Source organism: Protopterus annectens, chromosome 13.part0, assembly GCF_019279795.1.
Source record: "Protopterus annectens isolate FY-2018-M chromosome 13.part0, PAN1.0, whole genome shotgun sequence".
NCBI classification, from domain to species: Eukaryota; Metazoa; Chordata; order Ceratodontiformes; family Protopteridae; genus Protopterus; species Protopterus annectens.
In genome coordinates, this window is record NC_056747.1 from 1,213,299,305 (window position 1) to 1,213,317,205 (window position 17,901).

At 46.1% G+C, this 17,901-nt stretch overlaps 1 protein-coding gene across 6 annotated transcripts in view; it reads right to left on the reverse strand.

Moving 5' to 3' along the window:
- TLK2 (tousled like kinase 2) overlaps positions 1-17,901 on the reverse strand; it is a 3,436,060-nt gene that overhangs the window by 1,093,030 nt on the left and 2,325,129 nt on the right. The window lies entirely within an intron of this gene.

Consider the following 17,901-nt stretch of genomic DNA (forward strand, 5'->3'; position numbering starts at 1 on the left):
TCACAAAAGCCAGATGATGTAAGAGAATGTCCTTGCTTTCTGCTTGGATGAGGCAGTCGTCCAGGTATGGGTATATTTGAATTCCTCTTTGTCTACAGTATGCAATTACTGGTGCCAGGCATTTTGTGAAGACTCTGGGCGCAGTAGGTAAGCCAAAGGGCAGTGCAAAGAATTGGTAATGGGTTGAATCTGCAATGAAATGGAGGTATCTTCTGCAACTTTGTCCGATAGGGACATGCAGGTATGCCTCCTTGAGGTCCAACGTTACTAGCCGTGCTTCCTTGCCCAACATGGGAAGAAGCTGCTGTAGTGTTAGCATCTTGAATTTGGGTACTTGTAAGTAAGTGTTTAGAATTGAAAGGTCCAGAATTGGTCTCCAAGCATTGTCCTTTCTGGACACTGGAAAGAGTCGAGTAAAATCCCTGACCTTGCTCTCGAGTAGGTACCAGTTGAATGGCTCTCATGTCCATGAGAGCTGTAATTTGTTTTTGTGCAACTGCCAATTGATTATGTGGCAGGTTTGGCATTCCTCTTTTCATTGGCAAGGTGTGAAAACGGAATCTGTATCCTTGTAAAATTATGTCTATGACCCATTTGTCCTTTGTGACAATGTGCCAGTTGTCTGAAAAAAGTGCGAGTTTTCCTCCCAAGGGGGCTGCCAAGAGAGTGTTGCTTGGCCAGATGAGGTGCAAGTCATTGAGTTTGCCTTCTGGTAGATTGGGACCTGTCTTCTCCTCCCTTCTGTGTTGCAGTGCCCCCATTGGCGAGGTCTGTACTGGGCTTGTGGTTGTCCTCTGCGCCTTGGGCGTCTGTATTTACCCCTCTGTGGTCTGTCTGTAGCTGGAAAGGACCAATTTTTTGTTGGCCAGTTTCTGCTGTAGCGAGGGGGCTGTACCTGTAGGAAATCTTTGACTGTCTGCATAGATTTTGCCTTATCCTCCATTTTCTTTAAGACGACTTCTGCTTTAACTCCAAAAAGAACATCCTGCTGTAAGGGAGCATCTAGAAGATTTGCTTTAACATGATCAGGTAGAGTTTGTTCCTTTAACCAAGCATGCCTACATATAACAGACCCAGTGACAGCTGCACTGCAGGAGGCCTCCAAAGAATCAAACCCACATTGTAAGGTATGTTTGCCCACCTGTTCAGTGGCATGGAACAGATCCTGCATTTCTTTCAATTCAGATTGTTGAGGGAGAGTGGTCATTTTTTGCTTTAACTAAGAGATTAGAAATTGCTGATACTTAAGCATGTGAAATTGGCAATTTAGTGCCCTCACAGCTAGAGAGGCTGAGGTGTAAACCTTTTTCCCCCACCTGTCTAGTGCTCTGGAATCCCTCTCAGAAGGTACAGGATTTTTACTCATAGAAGCCTTAGCCCCGTTGGGACCCTGGGAGATTGTGTCAGCAACAGGGCTTTTGTAAAGAAATTTGTGGGAGTCAGGCACTCTATAATATTTGTCAGGCTTAGCCGGAGCAGGAGGTAGAGAATCAGGGTTAAAACTGGATTCTAAGTAAACATCACCCACAATGTCTAAAACTGGTGGTATGGCAAGTGGTCTGTGTTGGGGGAGTAAAAGAAACTCTCTGAGCCTTTTCTTCGAGTCAGAGTAGTCCTGACCTTCCCAGTGAAAATGTTCCCTCATAGTGTGTAAAGTTTCCCCAAAGGAGTAGTCTTCAGGAGGAGAAGCTGAGGGAATGGAATCCTCAGCATCAGAATCTTCATAAGGGGGAAAGGAGTAATCTTGGTCCTCAGAGGAGTCTGAAGAAATGGACACTTGTTCAGAGGATGCATAATCTTCCTCTTGTCTAGGCCTTTTGTCAGGAGGGGGCTGGGAACTCCTGATTAAAGAGATCAAATCTTCAGCCATTTTGAGCATCTGTTTCTTAGGCATGGGGCCTTGAACAGGGGACTGAAGTGCAGTCTTTTTAGATTTAATAGGAGTCTTCGTTTTAGAATACGATTTAATGGCGAGCATAGTCGGTCTGAAAACGCCTTCAGAAACAGACGGCGTTTCTGCAGCACCCACATCTTTTTCAGCAATATCGTCGGTAGGGCCTGAATTAAATGGCTGCATTGGCCTGGTACATTCCAGCCAAAGTTCTGAAGCGGTCTCGGGTTCCAGATCTGCGGTAGTCAGGGGTTGCATCGGAGCCTCACTGAGGACCGGAGAACCGGAGTCCGGACCAGCCGAGGCCTCGGAATCTGGCTTAGGCCTGGGCTGTCTGTCCTTATCCTTGCATTTTTTGTGCACGCCGGTAGTCGGTTGTTCCGACGGCATGCTGTAGTTAAATTTCCTACCGAAGTAGTGTCGTGTGAAATCAAAGCATCTTTTAATAGTACGCTTATTAAACCTAGCACAAAAACGACAACTAGTGACGTCGTGGTCTGGGCCTAGGCAAGGTATGCAAAAAGAATGAAAATCCTTATGAGGTATTTGCTTCCCACAAGAAATACAATTGTTAACTTTTTCTGACATCGGTCTGAGGCAAGAAAAGTTTCCCCAACGGGGTACTTAGCTTTATAGAAGACTTCGGTCTGAAATTCGAATTCAAAAATCTCAGTAGTCGGCCGACCGGCACTTGCGAACTGCTTCGGGCGCCGCGCAGCAAGAAAGACTGAAGAAAATGGTGTTGGTTGCATTATATATACCCCTGGCGCACTGACATCAAGGAAGAAGTGACAGCAACCGACACCGGACCAAGACTTTGGAATTCCGGCCAACTGCGGGACCGCCTGACGACAGGATAACCCAAGTGTGATGACTGCAGCAGGGTAACACGATGAACATTGGAGAAATCAGGTAATTAGCCAGGCTGCAAGGTTCAGTGTTTAAAGTTGTGGGTGCAGAATCTGGCCCGCCTGCTGTGACAGCAGGACAGGGCTCTGAGGCAGGTGCCATGGTACTAGCAATGACACTGCACAAAAAGGGGGTACCAGTGTTGGCGTGGCCAGTCTGGCGCAATCAGTATCATCCTTGGTTTGTCCTGTTTGATCTTTAGTACCTTGGAGAGAAGAGGCAGAGGGGGAAAGGCATAAACTGATGGCTTTTTCCAGGTGAAGGACAAGGCATCCAATTTCCAAGCTTGTTAGTGGGGAGTCCTTGTGCAGAATTTTTTCAAGTGGTAGTTCTGGGAAGAGGCAAACAGTTCTATATCTGGGCTCCCACATTTGTTTCTCAACATGTTGAATATGTTTGGTTCCAGTTTCCACTTGTGTGGGTCCATGAGATTTCTGCTTAGATCGTCTGCCAGTGTGTTTAGCTTTCCTGGCAGGAATTGAGCCTGTAGGTGCACTTGGTAGCTCAAGGCTGTGTTCCACAGAGCCATGGTTAGTCTGCAGAGATGGTATGAGTGTGTTCACCCCTGCTTGTTTATGTACTACATAACAGTGGTGGTGTCCGTCTTTATCATTAATTGTCCTGGAAGGATGTAGTCCTTGAAGGCTGTCAGGACATTCTGTACAGCTAACATTTCTTTCTGATTGATATGCAGGTGCATTTGACTTGGGTTCCATTTGCCCTGAATGCACTTCCCTGCCAAATGAGCCCCCCCCCCCCCCCCATGCATAGTCTGATGCGTCTGTTAGGGTTTGGGCAGCAGGGGATAGAGTGAATGGCAGTCCTTTGTTTTGGTGACAAGCGCCTGCCCACCAAAGAAACTATCTGTAGACAAATAATGATAGGAAGCATTGCTTCTAGATCCTGAGAATGCTGACACCATAGGCTTTTTAGATACCATTGTAGTTTCCTCATATGCAGTCTTGCATATGGAATTAGTAGAATGCAGGAGGCCCTGAACCACAGGCTTTCCAGTATTTTCCTTGCAGATATAGCTGAGTCTTTGTGGCCAGTAGTTTGAAGTAGGCTATCAAATTAACTTGTTTTTCTGGTGTGAGAAAAGCAATCTGGGAAGTGGTGTTCAAGCTTGCACCCAGGAATACAATTTGTTGGAAGGATACAAGATGTGATTTCATTTTGTTTATAGTGTACACCAGGGAAGTTAGCAATTTCTGTACAAACGCCAGACGATTCAATAGTATGTCCTGGTTTTCTGCCTGAATTAGACAATCGTCCAGGTATGGATATATTTGGATATTTCTGACTGCAGAATGCAATGACTGGAGATAGGCATTTTGTGAATACCCTGGGCGCAGTAGATAAGCCAAAGGGCAGTGCAGAGAACTGACGGTGCATGTATCCGGCTTTGAAGCGTAGGTATCTTCTGCAGGATTCTCTTATTGGGATGTGCAGGTAAGCTTCCTTTAAATCCAGTGTTGCCAACCAGGCATCTTTGCCTAACATAGGAAGCAGCTGGTGAAGAGTTAACATCTTGAATTTTGGACTCACCAAAAGTGTTTAGGATAGAAAGGTCCATGATAGGATGCCAGGAGTTGTCTTTTCTGGGTACCAGGAAAAGTCTTGAGTAGAAACCTTGTCTCCGTTCCTCTTCTGGGACAGGGTAAATAGCTCTTATGCTTAAGAGAGCAAGGATTTGCTTTTGAGCCTCCGCCCACTGATTTGGGGGTAGGTCTGGCCAACCGTTTGGGGTTGGTAAGGAGTGAAAGTGGAATCTGTATCCTTGGTAGACAATATTTAAAACCCATTTGTCCTGGATAATGACTTCCCAATTTTTTGCCTGCCAGGCAATCTTTCCCCCTAAGGGAACAGTTAGTTGTGCCTGGCTTGGAAGATTTAAAGTTAAGTTAATTGAGACAGTTTACCATAGAGGGAGTCTTACCACGCCCTGCTTTGGAAGTGGGAGCCCCCCACTGCTTAGCCCTGTGAGTACCTAGGGACTGAAGCCTGGGTATTCCCTGCTGGTTCAGGGTTTGGACTGAGAAGGTCTGGAAGAGGCAGGAAAGGACCAATTTTTAGAGGGCCAATGCCTACTAAATCTGGGAGGCTGTACTTGCAGGAAATCTTTAACAGTCTGCATGGATTTAGCTTTTTTCCTCCATCTTTTTAAGTACTACTACTGCTTTGTTGCCAAACAGGCGGTCTTGGTTTAAGGGAGCATCCAGCAATTTAGCTTTAACATGACCTGGCAAAGATTGCTCCTTAAGCCAAGCATGCCTTCTAAGTACAGACCCAGTGACAGCAGCCCTGCAAGATGCCTCTAGCGAATCAAAACCACATTGCAAAGTATGTTTTCCAACTTGTTCAGCAGAATGCATTAAATCCTGTAAATCTATTTTCAGCACAGTCAGAAATCAACATCAATTTCTGTTTAAGCAATCCAATAATATGCTGCTTATACTTCCAACATATGAAACTGGCAGTTTAAGGCCCTAATGGCCAAAGTTGCAGAAGTGTATACCTTCTTACCCCATCTATCCAGCACCCTGGAATCTCTATTAGAGGGGGTAGGATTTTTGGCAGTAGTAGCCTTAATGCCCTTGGGTCCCTGTGAAATGGTCTCAGGATCCGCAGTAGGATTTTTAAAAAGGAACTTGAGAGAGTCAGGAACCCTGTAATATCTATCAAGTTTTCTGGGAGCAGGAGGTAAGAGTCAGGGGCCAAGCTAGATTCTGAAAAGGCACCATCAACAATGTCCAGTACAGGGGGGATAGCTAAAGGCCTGTGTTAGGGCAGGAGTAAGAAATCCCTAAGGCTCTTTTTAGAGTCAGCGTAATCCTGGCTTTCCCAGCGAAAATGTTCCCCAAGAGTATGCAAGGTTTCACCAAAAGAAAAATCCTCTGGAGGGGAAGCAGAGGGTATAGAGTCCTCCTCATCAGAATACTCGTATGTAGATAAGGGTAAATCCTGGTCATCAAAGGAAAAAAAAAAGTTATGTACTCACCATAACGTTCCATTTGAGTAGTCATACTTCATTTTTCTGCAACCTGTGGGTATTCAGATCCATACCGGATCCAAGCCGGCAACTTTTTCTAGCATCTGCTCCAAGCTCCGAGCTCCTCCCCTACCCATAATGCACTACCATCTCCTACCTTCCCTCAGATTGAGCTTGCTGCAACTAAATACATAGGCAACTCAGCCCAATGAACCAAGCCTGTATAGACAGGACAAGGTCCAGGGGACGGAGGGAAGGATGCAGAAAAATGAAGTATAACTACTCATTTGGAACATTATGATGGTGAGTACATAACTTCTTTATCTGAAGTAGTTAACTTCATTTTATCTGCAACCTGCGGGACAGAGTCCCCAGCTACTCCAATCCTGGGAGGTCCTTATGGAAGGATATTCCTGAGCACTGAAGAGCCAAAGAATGCTCTACCCCTAGAAATCAGATCTAATTTGTAATGGGAAATGAAGGTATGGGAATTGGCCCAGGTCGCTGCTACACAAATGTCGTCCAAAAGAACTCTAAACCAAAAAGCAGCAGAAGTTGCCATGGACCTGGTAGAGTGAGCTTTAACAATACCAGGAAGAGATAAACCTTTTGCTTTACAGACATGCGAAATGCAAAGAGTAATCCATCTGGCCAAAGAAACCTTAGAAACAGCCTTGCCCAGAAAGGCTTTGGAAAAGGAAACAAACAACTGGTCAGTCTTTTGATTTTGTTCTGTGAAGATAGAAGCAAAGTTGTCTATGAACATCTAACAAATGAAGTTTGTATTCACCCTTATTTGGAAGTTAGGAAAGAAAACAGGCAGATTAATGGACTGGTTTATGTTTGCTTCAGATGCCACTTTGGGTAAGAAGGAAGGATTAGTACGGAGAGAGACCCTATCCTTATGGAAGACCAAATAAGGAGGCACGCCAGACAGAGCTTGAAACTCAGAAACCATCCTAGCAAATGTAATGGCGACTAGGAAAGCTGTCTTCAGGATAAAAATTTTGAATCCACCAATGCTGCAGGTTCGAATGGAGGAGCCACCAATGCCTGTAGGACAAAAGTAAGGTCCCAAGGGGGCAATGAATCCTTGACAGAAGGGAGCAACAGAAAAGTGCCTTTAAGAAAGGCCTTACACAGCCTAGAAGAAGCTAAGGCAATGTTGTCTTCATCAACGTGAAAATTAGAAATGGCTGCCAATTGTACTTTCACTGTGGAGGAGCTAGCTCCTTGCTGAAATATGCCAGACAAGAAATCCAACACCGCTGGAACAGGGGCTGTAAAGGGATCTAGGTTTCTCTGTGAGGCCCAAATGGAAAAACGCTTCCATTTACTGCGATAAAGTTTCCTAGTGGAATCTAACAGAAGCCACCAGAATGGATTTTACCAGGGATGAAAGACCGGGAGTCCTGGCAATCAACGGAACTGGAGCAACCAAGCTGTCAGCTTGAGGCTGCCCAGGTCGGGCAGACGGACACCGGAAGGATGGGAGATAAGATCCGGGCAGGGATCCAGAACCCACGGAGGAGCTAAGAGATGAGACCAAAGGAATGGGAACCAAACCTGACGAGGCCAGAACGGGACAATGAGGATAACTTTGCACCGCAGTCGGCAAACTTTCTGAAGAAACTTCGGAATGAGTGGCAATGGGGGGGTAAGCATGCAGAAGCCCGGGGGGCCAAGCATGGACTAGACCGTCTCTGGGGGCTTCCCCTGGTGAGGAAACCAGAGTGAAGAACTCGCTGCACTTTGCGTTGGAAGGAGATGCGAAGAGATCGCAGCAAGGCTGACCCCATGCAAGGAATATCTCCTCCGCTACTGACTTTCAGAGACCACTCGTACGGCATCAGAATAGCCGGACTCAGTCTGTCCGCTACAATGCTGGGAGCACCCCGGGATGTGCGTTGCTATCAGAAACCGACCAGTAGAGATCACCCATTCCCACACAATCATGGCCTCGCGACATAGGGGATACGATCTGGTTCCCCCCTGCTTGTTGATATACCAGACAACCGACATGTTGTCTGAATGAATTGCAATCAATCCAAGAGGAAGGACAGTGTGACAAGCTTCCAACGCTAAAAGCACTGCCCTCATCTCTAGAATATTTATGTGCAACTTGGTCTCTGACTGGGACCACATGCCTTGGACTTTCCTTCCTGAACAGTGCCCCCCCACCCAAGTTGGGAGGCGTCCGTGGTTACTGTGGCTTGGACTGGAGATGATGCTCAGGGGCGTCCTTCTGATAACTCCGGTGAATTTAACCACCAAAGAAGGGACGTCCTGCAGAAATGACTAATCCTGATTGGAAATTCCATGGGCAAGTCTAGCCAAGACCACTGAACAGCCAGAGTCCATTCAAGAACCCGAATATGAAGGCACGCACAAGGGAGAATCGATATGGAGGCAAGCCATGGAGCCCAGTGCCCGGAGAACCTCGCTCGCCTCTGGAGACTTGAAGTTCGCTATCTGAGCTATGTGGCACCAGAGGTGTAAGAACCTGTCTGGAGTTAAGAATACTTTCATCAGCAAGGTGTCTAGCCGTGCCCCAATGAAGTCCAAAACTTGTACTGGTTGCAATTAGGATTTCTGAACACTGACTGTAATTCCCCACTAGATCTGCCAACCGAATGAAGGAGTCTCTGGCCAGACAAAGCAGACGCTTGTTGGGTGCAGCGAAGAGCCAGTCATCCAGGTAAGGAAATACCTGAATACCTTGAAGCCTCAGGTATGCCGCTACAACTGCCATTACCTTGGTGAACACCCTGGGGGTTGTGGTGAGACCCAAGGGTAGGGCTCTGAACTGAAAATGACTGGCTCCCAGCCAGAAGCACAGAAACCTCCTGGAGCCTCTGCGGATCTTGATGTGGTAGTAAGCATCCTGGAGGTCTAACGAGCACATCCAGTCGCACTCTCAGAGATAAGGTAGAATGGACTTATAGGGTGACCATCCGGAATTTCTATTTGGCTACAGACAGGTTCAAAGTTGACAGGTCTAGAATGGGCCTGAGGTCCCCCGTCTTTTTTGGTACTAAAAAGAACCTTGAGTAGATGCCTGATCCGGACTGGTCGGTGGGGGTGGGGGGGGGGCCTGTTCGATGGCTCGTTTGAGAAGCAGCTTTGAAACCTCTAGAGCTGCTGCCTCCCTGTGAGCGGGTGGAACATCCGGGAGGTGTTTTGGAATATTTGGAGGGACAACAAATGGGATAGTGTAACCTCTGGATATAATCTGGAACACCCAGTGATCTGTCATAATGGACTCCCATGCCACTGGGTGTAAGGACAATCTTACCCAGACTGCTTCCAGAGTAGGACAGCCGGGCAACCCCTCCGGGCTGCTGACCGGGTCCATCAGAAAAATGTTCCCTAGATCCAAAATTCCTGGGACCAACTCTACCTCTGGGTCGGCGTCGATCCTGTCCCCCTCTGCCTCTTGGGGAATAGTTGCCCTGAGGATCCCGGGAAAACTGAGATTTTCAGAACCACATCTTCTTTTGTCCTCTCTGATTCCTAGAGAAGGACTGCTGAGGGTTAGAGAAGCAAGATCCCGACGGCAGACGAAGTCTTCCCCATCCTTTTCACTTTGGACATGTGTGTCACGTACTGTCTTCCCGAAAAGGGAAGAACCGCTGTAGGGAGCGTTAATAAACGACGCCATGAAAGGGTGCGCAAACTGACAACCTGAGTCAAGCATGACGCCTCATGGCTACGCCTGTCCCTGCCACCCTAGCTGCTCCTTCCGTGGCATGAGAAAGGAGCCGCATAGACGTGTTTGAGACTGACTTCAGAGTAGACATTTTCACAGAGAAAGTACAGTTATGTACCTACCATAAATGTAGATGTTAGAGTGTATTCACTGTTGCAGTCATTACACTTCGGTTATCCTGCTGGCAGGCTACCCGCAGTCGGCCTGAATTCCAAAGTCCTGGTCCGGTGTCGGTTGCTGTCGCTTCTTCCGTGACGTCAGTGCGTCAGGGGTATAAAAGATGCAACAGATGCCATTTTCTTCAGTTTTTCTTGCCCCAGATGTCAGGTGGCCCCAAAAGGGTAGGCTAAAAAACATTGATAATAAAAGCATGCACTAAAATAAACAATACCTTCATCTACAAGAAAATACACCACATAGGTTGTATAGGATAGAGAAGTACAGATAATTCCCAACAAAGAAAGGGGGATGGTGGGTGGGTAACCTGGACTGCAACAGTGAATACACTCGAACATCTACATTTATGGTAGGTACACAACTGCACTATGTTCATCGTGTTTCACTGTTGCAGTCATTACACTTTTGTTGAATCCCAAAGCTGAGGTTGGGCAGCTGGGTCGAAATAGAATCAGGAGTGGCTATAAGGCCCTGCAGAACTGCAGTGGCAAAGCCTGCTCTGGATTTAGAGTAAATAGATAAGTGGTAGAGCTTAGTAAAAGTGTGCAGTGAAGTCCAACTTGCAACCACCAAAATATCCTTGGTTGGTGCTCCTCTGAGGAAGGCTGCTGAGGTGGCTGCTGCCCTGGTAGAATGTGGTCTAATGTCCTTAGGCACTGACTTGCCATGTTGTGAATAGCAGAAACGAATGCAGTGGCCTATCCATTTTGAAATAGTCTGCACTGAGATAGCCTTTCCTTGTGATCCTGCAGCATATGCCATTAAAAGTTGCTCAGTCTTTCTGAAAGCTTTAGTTTTGTCCAAGTAGAAGCGTAGCTGTCTATGTCAAAAGAATGCAGAAGTCTCTCCCCTTTATTCTGTGGGTTTGGGAAAAAAGTAGGCAAATGAATAGCTTGGTTAAGAGCCACACTGGACACCACCTTAGGCATAAATGTTGGGTTTGTTCTTAGAAAAACCCTGTCTGGATGGAAGATAATAAAAGGTTCCACAGCCATTAATGCCTGTAACTCTGAGACTCTTCTTGCTGAATTTATTGCTAGGAGCAGAGCTGTTCTCCATGATAAGAATTTTATCTCAGCTGTATTGGCTGGCTCGAAAGGAGGCTGTGTGAGTTTTTCCAAGACAAAATTGAGGTCCCATGCAGGTATTGGTGCTCTCCTTGGAGGGCTTATACTTTTGGCCTCCCTGAGGAACTGCCTAAACAATGGATGTGAAAAAATAGGTGGGTCTGTATTGTAATGAGCTGAAATGGCAGAGACATGGATCTTAATTGATGAGAAGGATAGGCCTTTGTCCAGCATCTCAGATATCGTAAAATCTGAGGTATATTTGGGACAAGCGTGTCAATTCCTTGTGCCTGGTTCCAAGCACATAATCTTTTCCATTTTTCTGCATAAGATTTTCTGGTGCTGGGCCTCCTGGCCTCCAAAATAACATCCATAACCGCTTTAGAGAGAGGTATATTCCAAATGGTTACACTCACTGCCATGCAGCTAGATTTAGGGTTCTGAGTTGGCTGTGCAGGATCTGATTATTTTGCTGGGTCAGTAAATGAGGAATTTGAGGCAATGTCCAGACTGGGCCTTGGGACAAGCTCCTTAGGATTGGGTACCAGTGTTGGCGTGGCCAATCTGGGGCAATTAGTATCATTTGTGGCTACTCTTGTCTGACCTTTAGGAGTACCTTGGGGAGGAGAGGCAGTGGAGGAAAGGCATATACTATAAAGTTGTTCCAGCTGAATGACAAGGCATCCACTTTCCATGCTTGTTTGTGGTAAGTCCTTGTGCAGAATCTCTGAAGTTGGCAGCTGTGAGGGGAGGCAAAAAGATCTATGTCTGGGCATCCCCATTTCCTTGTTATCATGCTGAAGATTTGTGGATATAGCTTCCACTCATGAGGATCCATGAGGTTTCTGCTTCGATCGTCTGCCAGAGCATTTGTTTTTCCAGGCAGGAACTGTGCTTGCAGGTGTACTTGGTAGGTCAAAATGCTGTGTTCCACAAAATCATGGCTTGTCTGCAGAGGGGGTAGGAATTTGTGCCCCCTGCTTGTTTATGTGCCACATAACTGTGGTGTTGTCCATCTTTATCAGCAGCTGTCCTGGATGAAGTAGGTCCTTGAAGGCTGTCAGGGCATTTTGTACAGCTGGCGTCTCTTTTTGATTGATGTGAAGATGCCTTTGGCTTGAGGGCCATGTGCCCTGAATACATTTACCTACCATGTGGGCCCCCCAGGCATAATCTGACACATCTGTTGTTAGTGTTTGTCTGGCTGTGGGTAAAGTGAAAGGCTGTCCCTTGTGGTGACAGGCCTGTGCCCACCATCAAAATTCCTGTTGCAGGCAGGGAATGAGTGAAATTAATGACTCCAGGCTGTGGCAATGTTGAGTCCAAACACTTTTTAGATACCATTGTAGTGTCCTTATATGCAGTCTTACATATGGAATTAGCAGAATGCAGGAGGCCATGTAGCCCAGAGCCTGCAGAATTTTTCTTGCAGATAACTGGGTCTTTGTTGCCGTGCTTTTGAAGTAAGAAGTCAGTTGCCTTTGTTTGTCTGGCATGAGATAAACTATCTGGGCAGTTGTATTTAAGCTTGCACCCAGGAATATTATCTCTTGAGAGGGTACTAGTTTTGATTTATTTTCGTGTACTGTGTACCCTAGGCAAATTAGTAATCTTTTTACAAATGCCAGATGCTGTAGTAGAATGTCTTTGGTCTCTGCTTGAATAAGGCAGTCGTCCAAGTAGGGATATATTTGAATTCCTCTTTGTCTGCAAAATGCAATTACTGGTGCCAGGCATTTTGTGAAGACCCTGGGCGCAGTAGATAAGCCAAAGGGCAGTGCAGAGAATTGGTAGCACATTGAGCCAGCTATGAATCTGAGGTATCTTCTGCAAGAATGTCTGAATGGGACATGCAGGTATGCCTCTTTGAGATCCAAAGTTACAAGCCAAGCCTTCTTGCCCAGCATGGGCAGAAGCTGTTGAGTCAACATTTTGAATTTTGGAACATCCAGAAAAGTATTTAGAATAGACAGGTCCAGAACTGATCTCCATGCTTTGTCCATTCTTGGCACTAAGAAAAGTCTTGAGTAAAATCCTTGTCCCTGCTCTTGTTGTGGCACTGGCTGAATGGCCCTCATGTCCATGAGATATTAAACTTGTTTTTGTGCCTCTGCCCATTGATTGTGTGGCAGGTCTGGCATACCTTTTGCCTTTGGAAGGGTGTGAAAGTGGAACCCGTAGCCCTGAGAGACTATATTTAGGACCCATTTGTCCTGGGTGATCGTATGTCAATTTTGTGAAAAAAGTGCTAGCTTTCCCCCTAAGGGTGCTGCCAAAAGATAAGTGCTTGGCATTGGCAGAGGGAAGTCATTGGGACTGTTTCCTATATGGCTGTGATTTGTCGTCTCCGCTTTTGGAGGTAGAAGCACCCCATTGTTTGGGCCTGTATGAGCATTGGGCTGTTGTCCGCCTCTAGGGCGTCTGTATCTGCCTCTTTGTGGCCTGTCTGAAACTGGAAAGGATCAATTCTTAGAAGGCCAGTTCCTGTTAAATCTGGGTGGCTGTACCTGTAAGAAATCCTTCAGTTTGCATAGATTTAGCTTTATCCTCCATTTTCTTCAACACCTCTTCTGCTTTAACACCAAACAAAGTGTCATGCTGTAATGGAGCATCCAATAATTTTGCTTTAACATGATCAGGCAGAGTCTGTTCCTTTAACCAAGCATGCCTTCTAACAACAGAACCTATTACAGCGGCCCTGCAAGAGGCTTCCAGTGAATCATAACCACATTGCAAAGTAGGTTTACCCACTTGTTCAGCTGCATGCAATAAATCCTGCAATTCCTTGTTCTCAGAACATTCAGAATTTGTCAACATTTTCTGTTTTAACAGAGACATTAAGTATTGCTGATATTTAAGCATATGAAACTGACAATTTAAAGCTCTTGCAGCCAAGGTAGCAGAAGTGTAAACTTTTTTCCCCCACCTGTCCAGTGCCCTAGAATCTCTGAGGGGACAGGATTTTTTGCAGTAGCAGCCTTGACCCCTTTGGGACCCTGAGAAATAGTTTCTGGGTCAGCAGCAAGGTTTTTATATAGAAATATATGGGAATCTGGAACCCTGTAGTATCTGTCTGGCTTAATAGGTGCAGGAGGTAAAGAGTCGGGAGACAAGCCGGACTCTGAAAATACATCTACAATGCCTAGAACAGGTGGAATAGCAAGAGGTCTGTGCTGAGGTAGTAGAAGAAAGTCTCTGAGCCTTTTCTTAGAATCTGAATAATCTTGGCTCTCCCAGTGGAAATGCTCCCTTCATGGTATGCAGGGTTTCCTGAAACGAGTAATCCTCAGGAGGAGAAGATGAAGGAATAGATTTGTCAGCATCAGAATCCACGTAGGGAGGAATAGAGTATCCCTGCTCTGAAGACGAGTCAGAGGAAATGGAAACCTGATCAGAGGAATCATATTCAGTATCTTGCCTAGGCCCTCTTATCAGGAGGGGGATGGGAACCCCTGATCAAAGTAATTAGGTCTTCGGCCAATTTGAGCATCTGTTTCTTATGCATGGAAGTCTGTCCTGGAGAATGCTGTACTTGTTTTCTTGTCTTTAAAACTGTTTTAGTCTTTGTCTTGGATGCTGAAGTTGGCTTGATGTAAAGCTGTGTAGGTCTGAAAACACCCTCAGAAGCCGATGCCTGCTCAGCGGCTCCGGACCCATCTGAGGGATTAGTTTCCGAAGGCCCAATATCTAGCCTAGCTGTCTCCAGGTGGGAGTCGGATGCGGCCTGTGGCTCTGAGGTAGCAGGTGTCAGGGGCTGCGAAAGCGCCTCACTGAGAACCAGCGACTGGCCTAGAAGAGGCTTCGTCGTCGGTTTTGGACCTCGGATGCCTGTCCTTTACTTTTTCCTTGCACTTTTTATGAATTCCGGTTGCCGGCTGTTCTGACGGCATTATATAGTTAAACCTTTGGCCAAAGTAATGAAAAACAAAACTGTACCGACGCTTAATAGTGCGTTGGTTAAATCTAGCACAAAACCAACAACTAGCTACGTTGTGGTCAGGGCCTAGGCAAGGAATACAGTAAGAATGAAAATCCTTATGAGGTATTTGCTTCCCACAAGAAATACAATTGTTAACTTTTTCTGACATCGGACTGGAGCAAGAAAAAGTTTCCCCAACGGGGTACTTAGGTTTATAGAAGACTTCAGATCTGAAATTCAATTTCGAAAATCTCAGGAGTCGGCCGACCGGCACTTGCGAACTGCTTTTGCTTTGGGCACCACATGGCAAGAAAGACTGAAGAAAATGGCGTCTGTTGCATCTTTTATACCCCTGGCACACTGACGTCAGGGAAGAGGCGACAGCAACAGACGCCGGACAAGGACTTTGGAATTCAGGCCAACTGTGGGTAGCCTGCCAGCAGGATAACCCAAGTGTAATGACTGCAACAGTGAAACACGATGAACATCACTGTTTGTCCTGCGACGATAGAGACTCTGGGGGTGACTCAGCGAATTCCGATGCAAGGTCTCCCTGAAGCCGGATCACATGTGCCAAATAATTCAGCGCACGGATTGAAAACGTCGCCGAGGAATAAACGTGCACCCCAAACCTATCCATCGACCTGGACTCCTTTGTCTGGAGGGTGGACTGAGGAACTCTCCTGTGCTACTTCCTTCTTGGTGGCTGCTGCGACCAACATAGCATCAACTGGGGTTCCTTTTGAACAAGGTTGTCTGTCAGAAGGGGAGATAAAATTTTGTCGGGGCATTTGGGGATGGGCTCTATGGTGTCAGGCTCCTTCCATGCCCGCGTGGTGATAAGGTACACCAAGGGGTCCACTGGCGGGGACACCCAGGAAGTAGATGAGCCCGTGAAAAAGGCCTCCAGAAACACAGACATCCCCAGAAGGTTTTGGGGCTGACCAACCTCCCCTCTGGCAGAGGATCTCCATGATTTCTCTGAAAGAGACGTCTTCAAGAGGTGACCTGGGGGAACCTTCTCCTTCATCTAAGTCAGTGTCCATAGTGAGGGACTCGGGGGGGGGGGGGTTAGTCCAAGTGCCTCCTTTTGTACTTGCGCTTAGCTTACAGTGACCCTCTTCAGTGGGACTCTCAGAAGAGGACTTGTGAGCCGCAGGGGGTTCCTCAGGGGAAATAACCTGGGGATCCTCTGGCACGGGCTTGTCCCTGAGACAGGATGAAGGGAGCCGTCACCAAATACAGGGGTGTCCGGGTGGAATCCGAGGGGATGGGCTGGTGTCTCAATCCCTGGGAGAGAACCCTCTCCACCACTTTGAAGGCCAAAGGAGAGCGCAAGTCAGTAGGACTGAATACACCCTCAGAAGCTGGTGCCTGCACAGCGACTCCGGACCCATCCAAGGTAGAGACATCTGCAGGTTCCACAGTTGAAGCATCTCGCGGCATACCAGATTCGAATGGGTCTCAGTAGAGGCCTGCGAAGCATCTCGTGGCATACCAGATTCCGAATGGGTCTCAGTAGAGGCCTGCGAATCTGAAGTAGTGGGTATCAGGGGCTGCGAAAGTGCCTCACTGAGTACCGGCGAACTGGTGACTAGCTTAGGAGAAGTGTCGTCGGCAGCTTTGGACCTATGCGGTCTGTCTCTATCTTTATCCTTGCATTTTTTCGGAATGTCGGTAGTCAGGAGGCTTACCGAAGCCATATGTGGATAACTGAACAGAGTACCAAAATATTTAGAAGCGTAAATATACCAACGACAAATAGTTTGTTGTTTAAATAAGGCACAAAACCGACAGTGAGGTACATCGTGGTCAGGGCCTAGGCAAGGAATGCAGTATGAATGAAAGTCTTTATGAGGTATTTGCTTTCCAGAAGAAATACAATTGACTTTTACTGACATCGGTTTAGAGCAAGAAAAAGGTTCCCCACTGGGGTACTTCACTTAGTTGAAGACTTCAATTCTGAAACTCAAAAATGAAAATTTCAGGAGTCGGCCACCCGGCACTTGAGAACTGCTTCGGGCACAGCACGTCAAGTAAGACTGATGTAATGGAATCGGCTGCATGCTTTATACACCTGTCTACCTGACGTCATGGAAGATGGGACAGCAACCGATGCAGGACCCAAGACTTTGTTAATCAGGCCGTCTGAGGGCTACTGCAAGTACATAACCCAAATGTGATGACTGCAACAGTGAAACATGAAGAACATCAGAAATTCGTCATTACAATAAGTGTGATATTTTTAGAAATAACGTGACAGCATCTGCAAGTGTAGAAAAGAAATATGCATTAGCTTAACAGAATGTGTTTGTGTGGAACAAAACGTAGTATACTTCAGAATGTTTTTGTAATAAATGGCATTAACAATAAAGGCTTGTTGAATATCTCTGTACATTCAACTATTTAGGATATTTCAAGTGAAAAGGGAAATGGCTGACAAAGCAGAAAAAGTTACAGACTATCCTATCAATGAAAGAATATTTTGGCCTGCTGAAGGAGCTGGTCTTCCCTGGATTGAATACAGGAAAATAATGTTTTCATCAAGGACAAAGTTTTGAAACTATAAGTGGTTGCAAAAGACCTTTTGGTGGACACTTTTATAATCTGACTCAGCTAAGGAAGTGCAGTGTATGTGATAGTGATCTGTGTTAGTGTTATAAAGAACATGTAATTAATCTCACAGTATTACTAGATCAGCTTGTTTCAATAAATTTCTCAGCAATTATGAACATACAATTGTACAGTCTGTCTGTGTACCCACTAGTAATTCAATTTAACTGTGGTGTGCCAGACTTAATTTGGACCTTTTAAATATCTGTTCAAATACAACAAAAGCACTAGTTAATGCTTTGTTTGCGCCAACCTCAATACAGCCAGTCTTGAACAGCTCAGCAGTATCAAAACTCCCAAGTGGGTGAAACGACATTTCATCTGTGCATCTGCTCTGAGACATTCACCAGCATTTTTGACAGAAAGGGAGCTTCCAGTTTGTAGTTTTTGTCTACAGCCTAATCACCTGTTAGCCATTTCTGAACAGTAAGCCTTTTTCTGAAATAACATGGATCTCAGCAAGGACACAAGTGCTAAATGCACACATTCTGTAGCCACACACTTAAACCAGACCCCTTATAAAGTTTGGACATTATTACATCAGTGGTATAAACAAGCCAGATGTGATGTTAAATGCCATACAGAATTGTTTGGTATAAATAAAAGTGAGAAAGTTTATATGTG